The 8,273-nt window shown below is 42.4% G+C and overlaps 1 pseudogene; it reads left to right on the top strand.

Annotated features, from left to right (window-relative positions):
• Positions 1-7,031: 7,031 nt before the first annotated feature.
• LOC136662885 (5S ribosomal RNA) lies at positions 7,032-7,151 on the top strand (annotated as a pseudogene).
• Positions 7,152-8,273: the final 1,122 nt, after the last annotated feature.

The following is an 8,273-nucleotide window of genomic DNA, read 5'->3' as shown; positions in this document are numbered from 1 at the left end:
CTGCTCTATAGATTTCTCTTTTCCAGTGTTTAAAATGGTGTGTCTAATATTATTGAAATAGATTTTCTTCAACTTCCTTTCTGGCATCTTTACTTGGATTAGGGGCCATAGTTGATGTAAGTGTATGGCACCAAGACCTATAAATTGTGATAAAATCTGTAGTGCACTGAGGGTATCCCAAAAATCCTAATCATGTGCATGCAGAAGTAAGTAAACATGGTTGATCTTGGTGGGACTTCTAAGCCCTAAGGCAGTGATTTTCAACCTTTTTCATCTCGCAGCACAGTGGAAAGGCACTAAAATGGGTCAAGGCACACCATCAGCTTTTTGACAATTGACAAGGCACACTGTGCTGTCTATGGGGGCTCACACCCCCAATGGTCCTATTGATAAATGACCCTCCCAAATTCCCGCGGCACACCTGGAGACCGTTCGTGGCACACCGTTGTGCCACGGCACAGTGGTTGAAAATGGCTGCCCCAATGAAACATCAGAGACTCTGCAGACCTCCTCTGGACTAAGAAATTTGGTTTGGTCTGTATAATAATCATGCTTAAAAATATAAAAGGCAAGGTTATTTTGGTTCTGTGTGAGGAGTACTAGGGATAGAGTTGCAACCCTGCAGTCCAGAAATATATCTAAATCAGTGTTTTTTCAACCTTTGTCCCCTATTGTAGTGGTGTAATTATATTAAGTACCACTGGAAGTAACTGGCAGTGATGTCATTGCCAGTTACTTCTGAGTTGGCAGGCCAGATGTAGTGCTGCAAACCATGGTATGATGGCTTGGGCAAGTGGGTGGTCTTTTTCAAGCACCCAAAAACAGCACACTGGAGCTCTGCTTGCCAATCCAAGCCTCTTAATGCAGTTTGTAGCATAGTGATTTCATTGCTTGGTAGCAGGTGCCCCTGGGAGCCCTGCGTATCACTGGATAAAACCCCAAGTACCGCCAGTGGTACGCATTCTCCCAATTGAAAAACACTGATCTAAACCACTGATTTGAATGGAAACCTCTTTAACCGAGTCCTAACCTCAGAGTGGCTTGTAGCATTTTTAAGACTGAGTCCTGTGTAGTTTCCATAGATATTCTTCCTTGCAGCGGATCAAAGGCTGCACATGAATAGTAAAGTAGTATTTTAATCCTTGTAGTTAGCAATCTTCTTTGCTGATATCGTTGTGGCAGGGCAGCTTCTCGTGTGTGGAGCGTGGCGGTTTACTGGGAGTAGCAGATAATGTAGATCTAGTTTCTTATGAAAGAGTCACGTGTAAATAGGTTTTTGAACTATACTTGCTTTTGCAGTTGTGTTTATCTGTTAGGATTTTATATGTGAGCATATTGTAACCATCTGGAGGTAAGAATATCATTCAATTTCAAGTATATTTTAATGACTTTGGATACCTAAATGTACTATAAAGCATTCCAAATGTACTTGCAAGGTCTACTAGAATTGGCAGTTATCAAATCCGAGCTCCCAACGTGATATAAATATGTGTACACAACGTATTGAAATATGTCTGTTTCCGTTGCAGAGCGGCTTAACTGGTAGGTTCAATGCTTCTGCATGCCAGTTCAGATTGGAAAGCTTTAATGTTTAAGGTTTAATGTTTCACCCAAACCGCGTGGTGTGCCCTGCACGTGCTCCCAGTCTGTGCTGGTTCCCTCTGTGTCAGCTCCAATTCTGTGTCTTGTGTTGACGATGCCTGAAATGTATAGATTCTGTCCCAAGTTGCTGTCAGTGAAGCATCCTGAGAACAGAAGCGCAGCTGAAATGATTGTGACTTCTATTGAACAACATCCGTTCTGGAGAAACTGCCAGTTCCTGTTTAGATCTGGCATTCATTGAGGAAGCTGTTTGAAGGGTGCCTTGGACTGGGTGCTGTGCCATTTGGAATGCCCCAGCTCTCCTTCTCATTGGTAGTCTGTCTCTTGTGTGTGCGTGTTGAAGTAGGTTTGGGCTCCATTAGTACAGATTTATTTTATTTATTTTTATACCACTTTTCTTCTGAGGAGTGCCTAGGTGTGTACATAGTTCCTCCCCTGCATTCATCCTCGCCACAACTCTGTGAGGTAGGAGAGGCTGAGATACAGTGACTGGTTCATGGTCACCCAGGAAGCTTAATGGCTGAATGGGGTTTTGAACCGGGATCTTCCAGGTCTAACTCTTGCACCACTACACCAGTGGTTCCCAAACTTACCTGGGTCATGATATCCCTCAGCCTCTTTTTACTAGCTTTGCCATCTTGGGTCTCATGAAATTGCACGAGATCCAAGATGGCAGCACCCAAATTTCATGAGATTTAGGGCACAATCCTAACCAGGTCTACTCAGAAGTAAGTTCCATTTTGTTCAATGGGGCTTACTCTCAGGAAGGTGTGGTTAGGATTGCAGCCTTAGTTGCCACCACATTGGATATCGTGAGATTTCTTGTTATCTAAGGTGGCAACACCTGGGAGGGAGTGACTGAGGACATCCTGTTGCCCCTGTGAGTGTACCATGATGCCTTAAGGTGTCACGCTCCACACTTTGAGAATCCCTGCACTTCACTGTCCATACAGCATCAGATGGATCTAGGAGTCTTTCTAGTTGTCATAAAAAAGACTGAATTGCACTGTTTATTCATCCGTGCATAATGCGAGTGATCATGATTACAGTTGACTTTTCCAGTGTGATTGGGGAAATAAGCTTTGCAGTTTAATCATGGAATGCTGAAGGTATAATCAAGAGACACAGAATTGATGTTGAAGCATCTTACCGGGTCAACTAGTTAAGTTTTGCACTCTCGCAACTCAAACAACTAATTAGCTTTCTGAGCATTTAAAGTGATAAATCTAAGGTACCAGGTTTGTTGTAATTAGCTACATAAATAAGACACCAGAGTGCGAAGGATTTCAAACCTGTATCTTAAGCAGCCATAATTACAGGAGGTTTATGCTTTGGGGTGGAACTGATGGCTATAATATTTTCAGATTATAGTTGTTCAGTGTAGCTGTTCAGTTCAGCTTTTATTGGTATTATTCCAAATGTAGCAGTAGTTTTTCTCTGGATTTGTGCTTTGATTAGAATGTGGTTTCATGTTACACAGCAAACAGAAGTGACTCGCACCTGCGACTTAAGTGTTCACAGAGCTGTTTCAGCGTTCCACTGTTTCAATGGAAATTGCTTTGAAATTGTTCTGTAGGATCTGCTCCTTAGTTTATATCTGAAGCTGTAGATCACATGGGGTGGGTGGGTGGGTGGGTGGGTGTGTTTTTAAGACCCACACCTGCTATGAAGCTTATCTTTGGGCCTTGGTTTGCTTCTGATCACTAAAATATTCGGACAGATTTCCAAACTGGAATTTTTATTCTTACTTGATTAGCGATGATGACTTGCAAGAAGCTTTATGCATTTAGGTTGCTAAATTATATATATTGCTCTTGTATGTGTTACAGCCCCCGTGGGAAACCCTGCACTGCATAAAACACAAGGCCAAGATTCTGTAGAGTCAATTTGTTTTTTAGGCGTTGCTCCTGAGACTTTAGAAAGAAGCAAAAATGACATTCATTGAGCTTAATTGTGTTAAGACTCACAAATGAAATGAAATGGGATGTGTTTTTGAATACTGTGGTTAATTTTAATTTCAAGTAATGCAAATGGCAGTCTTAGATTTTTGTAATTTCTGTTTCACAGTGCAAGAAATTAGTGTGCATTTTGTAGCACCAGTTCAGCATATTATTAAGCCCTATTAACAACAGTGGAACTTAAGTGTGAATAATCAAGCTCTTACAGGCCTACACATCGGTCTCCTAAGGAAGTCTTCTGTCTTCCTCATTATTGAGACTATTAAGTTAACTTTCCTATTGGGTTATTAAGATTCCTCGAGCAATTTAACTATGTAGTTAAAGTTTAAATTGCTTTGATTAGCAGCACGCAATTGCTGCTTAGAATCCATTGCTCTTAAACAAGAAAAAAGTGTGTGTTGGTAATTTATTTTGCTAACAATGCTCTCAGAAAGTGATCCCCTGAACTTTTCTGCCCTGTGTCCAGCTGCAGTTGGATGGGAATTCACTGGAAAAGTAATATGGTAAGCTTGCAACCTGATACTACCCAATGTCACCCAGAGGGCTTTAAAGCACAGTGGGAAGGATATACATTTGATAATGTTCTGGAATCTGTTTCATGGTGACCAAAGGGGCTTACTCACCGATACGCGCATAGGTTTGCTGTCCTAAACTGCAATCTACAGTGTGCTTACTAAGTATCTCTTTCACTGGTGGCGCTTAATTCTGAGTAAGTGTGCTTAAGTTCTTGCTGTTACCCTTCAAGAACCTGCAGTATTAATGGGTGTGTATGTGGGGAGGGATTAGTGTATGTGTATGTAGCGACAGAAGGATTAGGAGAACTGGGGTAACTGTCTCCATCCTTGAAAAGTTGGTGCACTCTCTGTAATCTTCTTCCAAGAGTTTCACCAGCTGCAACTTGAAAAACAGACAGGGAGCGGTGTGTCCAGAATAAAAGGTCAACACGTAGGAGGAGTGGGGAAGAACTCTGTAACTTTATATAGCCTGTGTATGTTTGCCTATTAGACTTAAGCCAGAACAACTCCTGTTGAAGCTGGCATAGTGGCTAACCCAGAAAGTCCCTGGTTCAGTTGAATATGTTGGAAGGCAAGCATCTGTTAGCCTCAACCCTGTACCTGCACTTTAGGGGTATACTGATCTGTCTTGTGTAGAGCATGGGAACCACATGCTTTATAAATGTTGTTTACAGGCATCCCACTGTATCCATGGGGGATATGTGGATACATGTATCCCCCCCCTACCAAAACGACTGATTAAAACGAACCCTATACTTACTGTGATGCTGAGTGTTTTTTCTTAGCCCTTTCTGTTACTGAACGCTAGAGGAGGAACTCGAGATGCAGCCAACCAGAACAGAGGCGTCGCTAGAGGGGGGCGGCACACTAAGTTTTGCAGAGAGCCTCCCTGCAGCGTGCAAGTGTCTCCTCCCCTTCCCCTTGGGAACCATTTGCCTCTGTTTCCCCCACCCCCACCCACATGGCTCCAAAAGGGAGGGGAGGAGCTGCTTGCAGGCTGCGGGAGGCAAATGGCTCCCATGGGGAGGGGGAAGAGCCACTTGCATGCTGCAGGGAGGCTCTCTGCAAAACTTAGTACACCGCTCTCCCTCTAGCGATGCCTCTGAGCCAGAACACTGGAGGAGGGAGACAGCCAGAAGCTGGTTAGATCAATGGTTCTCAAACTGTGGGTTGGGACACACTAAGTGGGTTGCGAGTCAATTTCAGGTGGGCCGCATTGCACCTAGCTCAGCTGCCATTGAAAATACAGAGCTGAAAATATAGGGTACAGAGCTGTTGGGCAGGTTGGGAGAGAGACATGATGTTTCGCCCTGAATAGGTGGGAAGATGGGACACTGGAAAAAGGGAGGGCTGTGGCTGTAGAAGGATCTAAACCTGTGTCCTGTTTTGTCTTCTGAGCTGGAATGTTTGAGTTCTGAGCTATGCAAAATAACAGCACAAGTGCTGTGTGTAATGAGACTTTTGACTGATTGCGGCTCAGGTTTGAAGTCTAAATTGATGATGTCATTACTGGCCATGACATCACTTCCAGGTTAATGACATCAGTTTCAGTGGATCCTGACATAGTCATTCTAAAAAGTGGGTTCTGGCGCTAAAATGTTTGCGAACTCCTGGGTTAGATCATTCTTCAGCATGCTTTTTCTGTTGGAGAGTTCCCTTCTGTCTTGGATCAACTGGGGAGAAGCTACCTGCCAAGTCGATATTTCATACTCGGAAAAGACCACCAATACCCACAATAGACTTGTGTGTGATTATATTGTTGCATGCTTGGTTGCGATCCACTCTGATTCTATCATCTTAATGTTTGTTATTTACATAATAACTCTTTTTTTTTTGGATAAAGTTATGGCTTTGTGGATCGTTGCAGACCACGGTTAGATTATCCTGGGAGAATTGTTACTTCAGATTTAAGCAGAATGGAATATGTTCATAAAATAAGAGAGCACACAATGATAGGAGAATAGGGAACTTCTTTTAGGCAAAAAAAAAAAAAAGGCACTGTAATGGGTTCTTCATTTCATTTATGTGCTTGTAAAATGTACGGTATTTGTTTATATTTGGTGACTCTTAAGCATAAATGAGATCCAGAGCCCTTCAGTTAAATGGTGCATAGCCAAGGCTGGGATGTAGAGTTCAATCATTGTAATGGCTGCAATTTCTTCCATTGAGAAAAGGGAAACAAAAGCTTGTTTGTGAACTACCATACAACGGAATACAAAGGCTCCAATGACCTTTGAGTCTTAGCGGCCATGTATCTGAAGAACAAATTTTCTGAACTGGAAGAACTGCTAGAAGATGTGAGATCTGCTTTTTCCATCTCTCTGCATATTCCTAATGACCTTCTTAACATCTGCTAATGGTGTACAAAAATCTTATTTGGATGGTTAGATAAAATGAATGCTACCTTTTATTGACAGTGTAATTGATGTGTTCAGGAAAAAAAAAATGAAGGATAGTGTTGATTGAAAGTTGCTTCTTGAGTTACTTTCGTGCTTTGAGGAGTAGTACTTATGTAGAGATTCCCCTCCCCCCTTTTTGCTGTATTCAGGGCAGATATTTGGTCTGCCTCTAAACTAGGTCACTTCCAAGCCGGGGTCAAAACCTTTCCCTGCAGGAAAACAGCAGACATCCTAAGTGTGTTTTGTATACACTTTCTTCCAGTGCCCTGTCCAAACAAACTGACATCAAGTTGGCACATGAATAATTATTTTGTCTGCTGCCAGGGTGGGGAGCCCATGCATTCCCCCCCTTCATGCTCATTTTCCTGCACACCAGATTACGTTGCCTGATTCTGTTCACTTTATAATCTAAACTAAGTGCAGTAATTTTGGTCAGCTCAATATAAATAGAATGCAAACTGTGACTCAGCAGAGTGCAGTCTCTCTTCTCACCAATGGCTTTGCATGGTCCAAAGCAAATGGCCAAAGCACAACTTGAAACAATAGAGAAAATTAGTACCTATACATGCTGTTACCCTGTACATGCCCGATCTTGTCTGATCTCGGAAGCTAAGCAGAGTCAGGCCTGGTTAGTACTTGAATGGGAGACCGCCTGGGAATACCGGGTGCTGTAGGCTTATACCATAGTCTTTTGAGACTGAAGGTTGCCAACCATGCATATAAAGAAATCACTGAAGCAGATTCAGTGATTGTCTGGTTGCAAATAACCTTGCAAATGTGCTCTTAGCTATTAGTGATGTTCTCCCTTTCCTCTAGTGAAGGATGACACATTATTATTATCTATTTTTGCACAGTCATGATGTTTTTAACTGGGTTTTATGTATATCTACCTATCCAGTCCTTCCCAAGGAACTAGGAGAAGCAGCTATTTTTTGTTGTCGTGTTACAAATATTGTTGTAGATGCGCTGTTCCTAGTAAGCGGCCTTTTGTAATTGACTAATGGTACTTGTACTCATCCCAATGGTGTTCAAGTGCTTTTCCAGGTGTTTCAGGAGAGCGCCCAAGGCCCCTATGACAGTTGATATTGCTCTTGCTTTCCTGTGCCAGAGTCTTTCAACTTCTATTTGCAGGTCTTTATACCTGGTGATTTTTCTCCAGTTTTATCATCTTCTATTCTACTGTCACCAGGTATTGCAGTGTCTACTACCAAGACTTTCTTTTCCTTCTTATCAATGATGGTTACGTCTGGTGTGTTGTGTGGCAGGTGCTTGTCGGTTTGTATTCTAAAATCCCAGAGCGCTTTGGCTTCTTCATTCTTTACTACTTTTTCAATTTTGTGGTTCCACCAGTTGTTATTGCAGGCAGTTTATACTTTTTACATATGTTCCAGTGAATTAATGTTGCAACTTTGTCCTGCCTACAGAGAGTCAGTCTGCATGATTTTCTTGCAGCAGCTGACTAGGTGGTCTACTGTTTCATCAGCATCCCTACACAGGTGACATTTGCTGTCTGTAGATGTTTTCTCAATTTTGGCTCTGTATACATTTGTTCTTAGTGCCTGGTCTTGGCACTGATGATGATGATGTTGATCATCATCTATCCACCTTTCCCTCTTTGGGGAGCCCAAAGTGGTTGAAGTAGTTTTTTTGGCTGTGCCTAATAATGCATGCAAATTTCATCAGAGTTGTTGACTATGCATATAAAGTTCACCATAGTAGCCAGGGCAACACAGCCTGAGGATGCTGAACAGTGAACAGAACCTGAACAGTGGCAGTGCTGATGAAAAAAAGTGGGTGGG

This window comes from Tiliqua scincoides, chromosome 11 (genome assembly GCF_035046505.1).
Source record: "Tiliqua scincoides isolate rTilSci1 chromosome 11, rTilSci1.hap2, whole genome shotgun sequence".
NCBI lineage: Eukaryota > Metazoa > Chordata > Lepidosauria > Squamata > Scincidae > Tiliqua > Tiliqua scincoides.
The sequence above is the reverse complement of the archived record's forward strand: the minus strand, read 5'-3'. Positions and strand labels throughout refer to the sequence as shown.